General features: G+C 42.6%; 1 long non-coding RNA gene and 1 pseudogene across 1 annotated transcript in view; one reads left to right on the forward strand and one right to left on the reverse strand.

Annotated features, from left to right (window-relative positions):
• LOC138258585 (uncharacterized) overlaps positions 1-12848 on the reverse strand; it is a 495375-nt gene that overhangs the window by 161600 nt on the left and 320927 nt on the right. The gene's annotated exons all lie outside the window — the stretch shown is intronic.
• Positions 5874-7371, forward strand: LOC138258983 (splicing factor U2AF 65 kDa subunit pseudogene; annotated as a pseudogene).

The following is a 12848-nucleotide window of genomic DNA, read 5'->3' on the forward strand; positions in this document are numbered from 1 at the left end:
GGGTCCACCACTTCCCCGAGGCAACAACAATTAATTTAAGTGGGGGGGGTACACAGATTCGCCCCCAGGCCCCAGAGACCACCACTTCCTCAGTGCTACAATAAGACCACCACTTCCGCAGTGCTACAATAGGATAGCCAGTATTGCTATATGTATTTAAACACCGGCTCCATCTTGACCATTGACTCCATTTTGTGCTTAGCTTAGCTTTACACACCGTCACATTGGTGGCACAGGTATTTTTCTTTAGCACAGCTTGTGCAACTTGTTTTCGCTCTTTCTCACTAAGGATGGGCACATAACATGGGGAAATATCAGTGATAAAATGTACCAGGGTGATACGGTAGGGAACAGGTCGGTCTTGGAAAAACACTATGAGAGTTGCCCAGTCTCTAGCGTGTTCCTTCTTAACACTGACCTGGTATGGCCAGCTTTTGAACAACAACTTACTGTATGGGAGAAACTCCTCTCTAGTTTGTTTAAAGGATATAAGGAGTGGGAGCTTGACAGCTGGCTAGATGGAGCTCATCTGAGGAGAGAGACCTTGCTTAGAAACTAATCCCAATGTGGGTAGTTCTCTCTTTTTCTGGTCATCAGGTTTCCATGACTTGAATCTGGCAGACAAAGAGATGATTTTGATGTCAAGCCCCATGGTGACATACATATAATAACCATTGTTGAGTACTGGGATCATTATTATTCCACTGCTGTGATTATTTTCTGAATTCCACTTGTGTTATTGCCTTTGAAATAAAAGTACATGTTATCTTCTCTGCGTATGAAACTTGGGAAGTGCCTTAATAAATTAATTACTCGGACTAAGAGTGCTGCATTCTTTGCATTCCTTTTACATGGTTTTTCTCTCAGTCTGAAGTAGAGAAGAACAATTTGGCGTAGTCTACAGTACGAGGAAGAGAAAAGTTGGGAAGTGTACGTTTAAAAGTGAAATATGTTTGACAAGAAGTCAAAAGCGGCTTCACAAACCATTTCTCAAGTTTTATGTGAGATTCCAGGGTGGATTAAAGAACCTTACAATGTCCTGGCAAACAAGTGGTCTTGTTTGTCGGGGCTTTCAGAGCCCTGGGATGAATGTCTTGGTGAGAGTTAGCCAAAAGATTTGCTCATATGTTTACAAAAAGTGCCTCTCGAAATGGGTGGTAATTTATCTATTTTAGGTCGTAGGGAATGGCTATTGTTATTGGCTTATAGAAAAATGCATGAAAAATGTAAGCAATGGAACATGAAAACCAGTAATTAGAGAGGCAGCTTGTTGAAACTAAAAAAATTGTAACAATGCTGTCTTGTCAGAATAAGTTACTGCAAGATAAGACCGAGACCTATCAGTCTGTCGCCTGTCAAAGTTCCTCAGAACAGATTTTGGAAATGCAGGGGTAAAATAAATCAAAAGAAAGTTAATTTAGCAATTGTTAAAGCTGGGTTAGACTGCACTCCCGATGAATGGGATATGAATATTTAGGAGAGTAATGATCCAAATCAGAATAGATCAGCTTGAGTCTCTCTATTGTAGGAGTAGCCTGATTAGTTGTGTATAATACTCGAGTTATTAACAAGTTAGCATGTTTAATGGTTAAGAATATCAATCATACTTCTACCGCTTTAGCTGAATTATTGCCAGATATACGAGGTACTAGAAAAGCTGCATTGCAAACAGAGCTGCTATTGGCTATTTACTGTTAAAGCACGATTATGGTTGCTCAGAATTTGAAGGTTTGTGCTGCTTCAACTTGTCAGACCACTCTACATCTATCCATTCCCATACTGACACTTTACATGAATTGGTGGAAGGAGTAAAACAAGATGTGGATAAAGAATGGTGGGACTGGTTGTTCCAGTGGTTGCCTGCTTCTGGGCAATTACGCAAGGCTTTAGGCTTACTTAGGAATACATATAGTGCTTTGTAGTATGATAATATTATGTTGTTGTGTACAATGCATGCCTAATTTGCTCACAATGTTTTCACCAAAGAAAGTTGATTTCACACCTGTATGTTATATGAGTTACAGGTCAAATGGTGGAGTGTAATGTTATCTGTATTTAAGCAGTGATTAGACAATATTTTCTTAGTAAACAACATATATATTATAATTTTATATTTTTTTGTTTACATTGGAGATATCCTTTCGGATATGGTGTAGGGTTTTGGTTGCTTTTAGGGGATTTATCTTTTTTAGGTGGTATGCTTCCATTTTGCCAGATGATGTTGGTCATATGTCACTATATATGAAAATGTTTGTCATGCTGTTATTAATATTATGGATGGAATTTTGTGCACCTATATTCGTCCCCTTGGGCCACTGGCCATTATATATATTTTCTTTTGAAAACTGTGATTAATTTAAAATATTTATTTGTAAAGCGTTTATCACATTTAAATGTCAATGTGCTGCAATTTAAATCATTAGCATTTTGTGGACTTGAATATGGGTTGCGAATCAATTGTTGGTTGATTTTAAATTTGAGGGAAATCGAGGCATTGATGTATTCTAAATATTTTGTTTATTTCTATCACACATGCTGTGTCTGTGTTTTTTAAAGCACTTGGGGCTTGTTCCATACTATATGCAGCTCTGAGGAAGACCGGGTGGGCGATACGAGTGAGTCAGATGTAAATAAACTTTGCTGATAAAGATCATCCAGGAGTGCAGACTCTCTTTGTGGTACGCCGATACTAAGCTTGCAGGGGGAGTGCTTTTGAAAATTAAGCGGGTCCTGCGCCCACTGGTCCAGCACCAACCAATTTGGTGGATGTAATCGGGAGCAGCAAGATTTGTATAAATATATATATATATAAATAAATATATATATGTATATCCATATATATATATATATATATATATATATATATATATATATATATATGTTGATCTATAATATCTCTCTATATATATCTTATAAGATATATATATATATATATATATATATATATATATATATATATATATATATGTATATATATATGAATCAAACGTTTCCTTATCCAGATAAAAGGAAAAACAGTCAAGACACCTTCGGCAAGTTGCAAATGTATTAGAAATGACACAAGGTTATTCCTCCCAACTCGTTTCAGCCGTAGCCTTGATCACGGATGGGGGAGTCAAACATTCAAACCCAATAAATAACAAAGTACACCAACACAGAAAACAGACTAAAAATACAGCACAAACTACTCAACAAAAGGTGGTCGCCATCTTAGAGTGTTGACTGCTATCAATTGTCTCAAAGCAAATTTAAAAACCCTTCAGTTGTCCAAGAAGGATTATCATAATGGAAACACAATTAACCCTAAATATATATCATTCATTTGGCCTAGTAATAATAAATTAATATTTTATATATTCACAATTTATGCAAATACCATATTACTACATACGCTAATCAGAGTATATTTAGTTTCATAAGTCCAATGTACAGAATTTTCCAAATTTCCAGTTCCTCTATGTTATTACAGTATAGCGATTCCCACCTTAGGGTCTATGTTTAAATTGTATTATCACCTGACACCCCATATAAACAAACCATATTCCTAGTTACATCTGTATCACATAGAAGCTCGACTAACATTAATTTCTTCTATTGTACACAAGTCTACCTCCCAAGATGTATGCTCATCTCTTCACTTGAATTTAAACCCGGAGGGGAAAGGGTCATAAAGTTAATAATATACTTGGATTCCAGAATTTGTAATAATTTTTGTCTGTCACGCCGCGTGTTGATCACACACCAAGTAACTGAGCAATTTTTAATTTCTCTGATGCACTTCATGGAAGTGTCGTGCTACATGATAATTCCAAGCACAGTTCTGAATAGCTCTTATATGTTCCAACACTCTCTTTTTTGCTTTGTGTATAGTACTTCCCATGTAGATCTTGTCGCATGGGCATCTTAAACAATACATGCAAAAATCAGTGTTACAGTTAAAATGTCCCTTGATCTCATAGTCACTTTGTTCATTGCCCAATCTGACATTCATACAGTTGTTACTATATTTGCATGCTTTACATTGTTTATAACAATAAAATCCCATTAATTTTGGTCTGACATTATCACAGTTACTAGAACTGACCACCATATTATGACTAAGATTATCCCGTAATAACCTTCCCTTATGGAAGGTGACTAAGGGCACATTACAGACATAGATACCTAGATATGGATCTGTCTATAAAATGTGCCAACATTTAGTGAGTATGCGTCTTATATTGAAGGCCTGGTTCGACTAAGTTGTAATGAATCTAATTTTCTCCTAATTTGTGGTTCGTTTCTCTACCTGATATAATAAATCTGATTTAGAGCAACCCTCTACTTTTTTTTGACAGCCTGTGTAATCACACTATTGCTATATCCTCTTTCTCTAAATCTTGAGCACATTGTTGTGCACTCTTGTTGGTATTGCTCCCAAGTACTACATATACACCTGGCTCTCAATAGTTCTCCATACGGGATACTTTTGATCAAATTAGGTGGATGGGCACTTTTAGCGTTCAGTAGGCTATTACCTGCTGTTGCCTTTCTATATAGCCTTGTATTCACCAAATCATTCTCAACACTTAATTCCACGCCCAAAAACTAGATTGATGTTCTGCTGTGCTGTCAGCAATAGGATCATTACTCAAAGATACCTCAAGATATATTGATTATTATCTTAGACCATTTGTGGAAAGTTTGCCTTCTTATGTGAAAGATACAACACAATTCTTAAAGATGATGGATGGCTTAAGATGGGAAGATGACTTTTTGCTTCTGACATTGGATGTCACGAGCCTGTTTACATGTATACAACATGATTTGGGTTTAACGGCGGTTAGACATTATATGAGAGCTAGATCTATCTCATACTTAATGCATACTGAAATGATTTGCGATATGTTTGTACTGTATTGTTAGTCCATTTTCTATGTTGGTGTACTTTGTTATTTATTAGGTTTGAATTTTTGACTCCCCCATCCGTGATCAAGGCTACGGCTGAAACGCGTTGGGAGGAATACTCTTGTGTCATTTCTAATACATTTGTAACTTGCTGAAGGAGTCTTGACTGTTTTTCCTTGTATCTGGATAAGGAAACATTTGATGCATATTTATGGGATTCCGAATCCCATGGTCAGACCGCCACGGTTGAGCCTCGTTATTTCGGGACTGAATAAGGTATATATATATACATATATATATATATATATATATATATATATATAAATACATTGGTTGTTGTTTCAATGTTTGTAGTGAATGCTAATTTATCACAGGATTTATTGTACATATTTTAGATATATCATTTTTTGGGCATGAATAATACATTTTTTGTGCATGTAATATATTTTCATTTCATTTCAATATGTGTTTAAAACGTTTTGAATTTATTTGAAGTAATTGTTTTATGTGAAAAGTGTGTTTTTATCTTTTTATTAATTATTATTTATTTATACTGGCAGTAATATTTTAGTCGATATTGCTTGAACTGCTATTTTTGACATATTGTATGTTTTATTTAAAGATAAAGATATTTTTGTTTCTGATATTTTTGTTTTTTATATATGGAAAAATCAATATTGTTAACAACGATATTTGTGTTCTCGATACTTGTGTTTTTTATAGTTAAGTTTACAGTACAGAGTCAATATTTCTGTTATCAAAATGTAATTTCTAATATTTATGTGTTTCTATATTTTATGGATCAATATTATGCAATGCTGAGATTTCTGAGATGTGTAAATAAAAACTACAAAATAAATAAATACATAACCACATTTGGCTGGTTTGAAAAGCATTAAATATGACACCGCCTCTTTTTTTGCAGACGATAGCCTTTGGGTCGCTGTCTTCTCTTTCTTTGGCTACAGCCGGAGGGGGTTGAAAGAAGCCCCCGGCAGCAGCACCACCATCACCCGGCCAACATGTACGAATTTGACGAGTTTGAGCGGCAGCTGAACGAAAACAAACAAGAATGTGACAAGGAGAATCGTCACAGGAAACGGAGTCACAGTCGCTCAAGGAGCCGTGATCGAAAGTGACGTAGCGTAGTGGTTCCCGGGATCGAAGACGTCACAAGGATAACCTTGTAGAACACATACAGCCATCGTTTGATAAGAACAGGTCTCCCAGATATGAAAAGAAAAAGAAGATCCTCAAGTACTGGGAAGTGCCAACTCCTGGTTTCGAACACATCACACCAATGCAGTATAAAGCCATGCAAGCCGCGGGTCAGATTCCAGCAACAGCTCTCCTTCCGACCATGACCCCAGATGGACTGGCCGTGACCCTTACCCCTGTGCCCGTCGTCGGCAGCCAGATTACCAGGCAGGCCCGCCGACTCTACGTTGGAAATATCCCCTTCGGAATCACTGAGGAAGCCATGATGGATTTCTTCAACGCCCAGATGCGCCTTGGAGGTTTGACGCAGGCCCCAGGAAACCCGGTGCTGGCTGTGCAAATAAACCAAGACAAAAACTTTGCTTTCCTGGAGTTCCGCTCGGTGGATGAAACGACACAGGCCATGATTTTTGATGGCATAATTTTCCAGGGGCAGCCTTTGAAGATCCGACGACCACACGATTATCAGCCACTCCCTGTCATGTCTGAGAATCCGTCGGTGTATGTACCAGGCGTAGTATCTACGGTGGTGCCAGACTCTGCACACAAGCTGTTTATTGGCGGTTTGCCCAACAATCTTAACGATGACCAGGTTAAGGAGCTTCTCACTTCTTTTGGGCCCCTGAAAGCGTTTAACTTGGTGAAAGACAGTGCTACTGGACTGTCAAAGGGACATGCTTTCTGCGAGTACGTTGATATTACCGTCAAAGACCAGGTAGCGATAGCTGGACTAAACTGCATGCAGTTGGGTGAAAAGAAGCTTCTGGTTCAAAGAGCAAGTGTTGGCGCTAAAAATGCTACTCTAAGTACAATAAACCAAACACCAGTGATCCTGCAGGTGGCCAGCTTAATGAGCTCAGAGGTGCAAATGGGTGGTCGCCCTACCAAGGTATTGTGCCTCATGAACATGGTGCTACCCAAAGAACTGCTAGATGATGATGAGTATGAAGAGATAGTGGAGGACGTACGAGAAGAGTGCAGTAAATACGGCACTGTCAAATCCATAGAGATTCCACGCCCTGTGGATGGAGTTGAGGTTCCCGGCTGTAGAAAGATATATGTGGAATTCACTTCAGTCTTTGATTGCCAGAAAGCCATGCAAGGACTCACAGGCCGAAAATTTGCCAACAGAGTGGTGGTCACAAAATATTGTGACTCAGACGGGTACCACCGCCGTAACTTCTGGTAGAAGCTGGAAGAGATTACTATTACCAACAACTTTTTGAAAACGGGGGGTGGGGTTCGTTGGGCAAATTTTGAAGGCGAGGGAGGGAGAGACTTTTAAAGACCCCTTTGCTGGTCCTTTCTGAGAAGTGTGTTAATTTTTATGGCCAAACTTTTTTTGATATAGGTTCTATGACCTCTGCCCATTATACCCATAAAAGAGAACAAATATTCTACCCCCCCCGTAGCCCTCCGCTGGCAGTATTCTGGCGGTTCTCCTTCCCTCCAAAGGACCATGAAATATCTGTGGTGATTATACTGTAGTGCAGATGTTGTCTTTTCCTTAATTTCTGTCTGTGGCATTTTCTTCTTTGCTAAGACATTCGCTCATTAAACATTTGTTGTATTTGAAAAAAAAGAAAAGCATTAAACATCTCCCCTTCCACTCAAAATTTCAAAATTCTGGCGTATCTCAAACGGGAAGCAACTTTGTGCGGATGCGCCCGAAAATATTGGTACTTCTATTTCCCCTGAGTTGTAGGTGACCCATTTTGGAAGGGTGAATGCCATAAGTGAGGAGGAGCAGGAACATAGGAGAGGGTAAAATGCTGCCCCTGGACATCAGTGTTGACGTGGCAGAAGTGTGTGCTGCCATTTTAGCTAGCCCATCAAATAAAGTACCTTGTCCTGTTGGGATACTCATGTACCTGTATAAAGGGGAGGTTTCCTTCTGGGCCCCGGTCTTAACAAATGTTTTAAATGCAGCTGTCCAGGTTACAATCCTCTGTCATGGAAATCAGCAGTGGTTGTTCCCGTTTTAAAAAAGGGGGATCGACATGATCCCAGTTGCTACCGCTCCATCTCTCTGATAAACTCAGTGGTAAAGATATTGGAGCAAGTTATCTTGCAGAGACTTGAAGAATGGGTTAGTGCTAACAACATTTTAAGTCCTGCTCAGTTCGGCTTTAGGGAGTGGAAGAGCACCTTGCAGCAGTGCCTGAATTTAAATTTACTAATTGGCAAATATGTGGTGGTTCAACAGGTCCTTTAATTTAGCTTTTATGGACCTCAGTTGTGCCTTTGACTGTGTAATCACGTCTAAGTTTTGGCACAACCTTGTGGCTCTTTGGTTGCCTTCTTCCCTGGTTGACCTCTTAAGAGCTTTACATACCGGTGCTAGTGCCTCGGTTCGGCATTGAGTGGGTGGGGAATGCATTGAATTGTTCAACCTCCAGCGCCGGTTCAGGCAGGGCTATGTATTAGCCCTCATATTTGTTTTGTCCTATAACAATGGTCTTAATCACCACCTGATTGTAAAATCTACCTTTGTTCCCTTCTTCTTTTATGCGGATGATGCAGTTTTATTGTCTCATACTGCCAAAGGCCTCAAAGTACTAGTTGATTAATTTGTAAATGTTATGTATGATTTGGTTCTAGATGCAAACTTCACCAAAACCCAACACATGGAGTGTAGGAAACTGATCCCTAAAACCAGACCCATAATAATCAAAGTTACGGCCATTAGTAAGGTGGCATATTTCCCCTATTTAGGAGTTACATTTGATCAAGGTCTCCTAAGTCTAAGTGCCCGCTTTATTTAGGCATGTGGCGCTTTATTTAAATTTGCAGTTACTGTGGGAAGTAAACCAGTCTTGCAGTTATTGCAGGTGTATAAAATGAAATACCTGCCCATGCTCACATATGCCTCTGCCATTTGGGGTAGTTAGTATTAGTAGAGCCATTAAAGTTGAGGAGAATTGTTTTCTCAGAAAATTGTTGAGTGTGGGATCCTCCTGCTTTATGTTCTTTGTCCTTGAAGAACTGGGCCTAGATTATGTGGAGGACCTGGTGAGATTAGCCCCACGGCTATTGTGAATGTCGGGGTGGAATAGTGACTCCATGGCCCTGAATAATGGTATTATGGAGGATTGTTGGGGTGTGTGTATGGGCTTAAGATCCCTTGGTTGAGGTACATCTATTCTGTCACTGACACTTCTCAATGAAAATGCCACCGATTGAGGAAGTGCTTCGGTGTTATTCTAATGCATGAAGGCACTATACAATGATGAAAACTAAACACTTCCATTTAGTACTATCTTGTCACACTGCTCATCATTGTCACTTTTTGCACCACCTACCACATTAATGTGAACTCATGAAAGAAACTGGTATTATGGAGGATTGTTGGGGTGTGTGTATGGGCTTAAGATCCCTTGGTTGAGGTACATCTATTCTGTCACTGACACTTCTCACCGAAAAGGTCGATAGGTTGACCAGATTTGTTCAATAATCCAACGGGCATAAGGAAGAGAGATAGGAAAAAAGTTGAGGAAACGTTCCTGGTCCACGTAAGGGTGACAAGGGAGAATGATGCACTCTATAACAAGCTATCCTACCTCTTCTGCTTCTGAAAATGGCAGCAGGGCCAGAGCCATATTTTACTTATGTTAGGCACCCCTGGGACAGATCTCTATTAAGTATGTTTCGGCTGGGCTCAATCTGCACCTATATTTGTTTCCCCCAGGGCAATATGACCCAAACTCAATTTTGGAGTGCCTCTGTGATGGCTGTTCACCACAGATGTTAGAACATTTTTATTTTGCAGTTACAATAACCTTTGGCGCACATTTATCTGTTGCCTATTCTGAAGGCCAAGGGCATTAGGCAGTTTAAGCCAGCTCTCTTGTTTTTGCAACTCTGAGGCGGTGATATTGGCAGTGCTTTACTTCTTATTGTTATATAATTGAATAAAGATTGTAATTCATCCTTTTATCATCAGCAAAATTCTCTACCATTTTTTATTTCCAAAAGTGTATTAATTCTATGGCAGAAGCTAGCATGATCAGAAGGCTTTTCTGTAGTGACGCTTGTATTATTTGGAAGATTGGAACACCTATAAGTTTCCTTCTATCACACAATCATTTTTATTTAAGTGCACCACATTTCTTCTAGTTATCTGGAATGTATTTACTGCTTATACATAGGACAGTTTCTTTCATGAGTTCACATTAATGTGGTAGGTGGTGCAAAAAGTGACAATGATGAGCAGTGTGACCAGATAGTACTAAATGGAAGTGTTTAGTTTTCATCATCGTATAGTGCCTTCAAGCATTAGAATAACACCGAAGCACTTCCTCAATCGTTGGCATTTTCGGTGAGAAGTGTCAAAAGCTGTCATCGATAAACACTAAGGCGGTCATTACAACCCTGGCGGTCGGTGCTAAAGCGGCGGTAAAACCGCCAACAGACCAGCGGGAAAAAAAATGGAATCACGACCGTGGCGGAAACCGCCAACAAAGACAGCCACTTTAACACTCCGACCGCCACGGCGGTACAAACAAACAGCGAGGCGGTCACCGCCAACAGACAGGCGGGAGTCAAAGTACCGCCCACAGTATCACAACAGTCCAATCCGTCACCTTTTCCGGGGCGGATTCACAGCTGATAAAAACACGGCGGAAACAGCCATTTCGAAGGGAAAACGCTCACCTCTACACACCCCAGAGGAACGAGGACACCATGGAGCCGGAACTCCAAATCCTCCCAGCTATAGTCTTCCTGCTCCTCTACCAGGAGCACATACGCCGGCACAGAAGACAACGGTGAGTACTGCACCTACGACACAGGGAAGGGGGGAGGGAAAAAACAGAGACACACACACGCAACCCACCCCCACCCTCTCCCACTACAACACAGACACTAATACATATCTATACATCACAGTTACACCCCCCAGATCCCCCTGGAAGAATGCAAAGACAAAAGGAAATGACTGTAACCATTGAAATATATTGAAATACAGCAATCAAAAATATATACACACTAAAAACTATTATATACACCAAATTCACAAGTCCAGGCCTTGTACCAGGCATTGTCCGTGGACCACTGGGCACAAAAAACATGGGCAAAGCCCACACCAGATACCTGACCTCAACGGAGAGAACACTGCAGGGGCATCAGATAGCAAAACTACAGGCACCTCAGGGGGAAGGGAAGGTGGGGCACCTCAGCCGGATGAGTGCACCACGCCAGATCCACGAGGGGGCTCCATGCCCACTGTTCCATCCTGGGGAGTGCAAAGCCACAGTCTCTCAAGTCTCTACAGTGGGTGGGTTTCCCACTGTTCCATCCTGGGGAGTGCAAAGCCACAGTCTCTCAAGTCTCTACATTGGGTGGGTTTCCCACTGTTCCATCCTGGGGAGTGCAAAGCCACAGTCTCTCAAGTCTCTACAGTGGGTGGGTTTCCCACTGTTCCATCCTGGGGAGTGCAAAGCCACAGTCTCTCAAGTGGATAACAGTCTCCACTGGTTCTGGAGGGTGCCTGTTGGCCAGAGTGCTTCTTCCTGTTTAGGAATGAGGTAGTGGATGCATGTCTCCACTGGTTCTGGGGGGGTGCCTGGTGCCCAGAGTGCATCGTGCAGCCCTGTCCGACACAGATGCGGCACTGCCCCTGCCGCTCATGGGCCAGTGGTGTGTGAGATGGCGGTCCCCTGTTCAGCGGTGCTTGGGATAGCCGTGCCCTGTTCAGCGGTGCTTGAGATGGCGGTCCCCTGTTCAGCGGTGCTTGGGATAGCCGTGCCCTGTTCAGCGGTGCTTGAGATGGCGGTCCCCTGTTCAGCGGTGCTTGGGATAGCCGTGCCCTGTTCAGCGGTGCTTGAGATGGCGGTCCCCTGTTCAGCGGTGCTTGGGATAGCCGTGCCCTGTTCAGCGGTGCTTGAGATGGCGGTCCTCTGTTCAGCGGTGCTTGGGATAGCCGTGCCCTGTTCAGCGGTGCATGAGATGGCGGTCCCCTGTTCAGCGGTGCTTGGGATAGCCGTGCCCTGTTCAGCGGTGCTTGAGATGGCGGTCCCCTGTTCAGCGGTGCTTGGGATAGCCGTGCCCTGTTCAGCGGTGCTTGAGATGGCGGTCCCCTGTTCAGCGGTGCTGGCTATGCCGGGGTGCTCATCTGCCATCTGGCTTGGGCCTGGCGGGGCCCTCCTACCCACCTGTCCTGTGGGTGCCGGGGCCCTCCTGGGCAGCTGTGCTGGGGCTTTTGGTGGCCTCCTGGGCAGCTGTGCTGGGGCTTTAGGTGGCCTCCTGGCCAGCTGGGATGGGGCTTGCGGGGCCCTCTTGGCCAGCTGGGCTGATGGCGGTGTTGTCGGGCGTGCTGCCCTTCCCAGCCTTTCCTGCTCTCCTGTGGCCCTTCCCCACCTTGGCCGGTGTCCCAGCTGCCTCGACACTCCCGCTGGGAGCCCTGGTAGGGGTTTTTGTCCCTGGTGTCTTTACCCTCTGCCGCCGTGCACTGTCAATTTTTGGATGTTTCTGAGGGGGGGGGGGGGGCTGACTGTGCTGTGGCTCCGTACCAGACTGGCTGCCCTGGTGGGCGGTGCACTCCAGTGTCCATGTACGACATGCACCACCGGGCCCGGTGATGTAGTGGCTGAGGTGCTAGCTCTGGGCCTATGACATGGACGGGGTGGGGGAGTTGAGGGAAAGAGGTTAAGTTTGGACAGGAAAACATTTTTTGGGAGCAGTGGGATGGGTAGGTGTAGTGGGTATGGGAGTGGAGGAAGAGGTTGTGGTTGTAGGAGGTGTAA

This window comes from Pleurodeles waltl, chromosome 9 (assembly GCF_031143425.1).
Source record: "Pleurodeles waltl isolate 20211129_DDA chromosome 9, aPleWal1.hap1.20221129, whole genome shotgun sequence".
Taxonomy (NCBI): Eukaryota; Metazoa; Chordata; class Amphibia; order Caudata; family Salamandridae; genus Pleurodeles; species Pleurodeles waltl.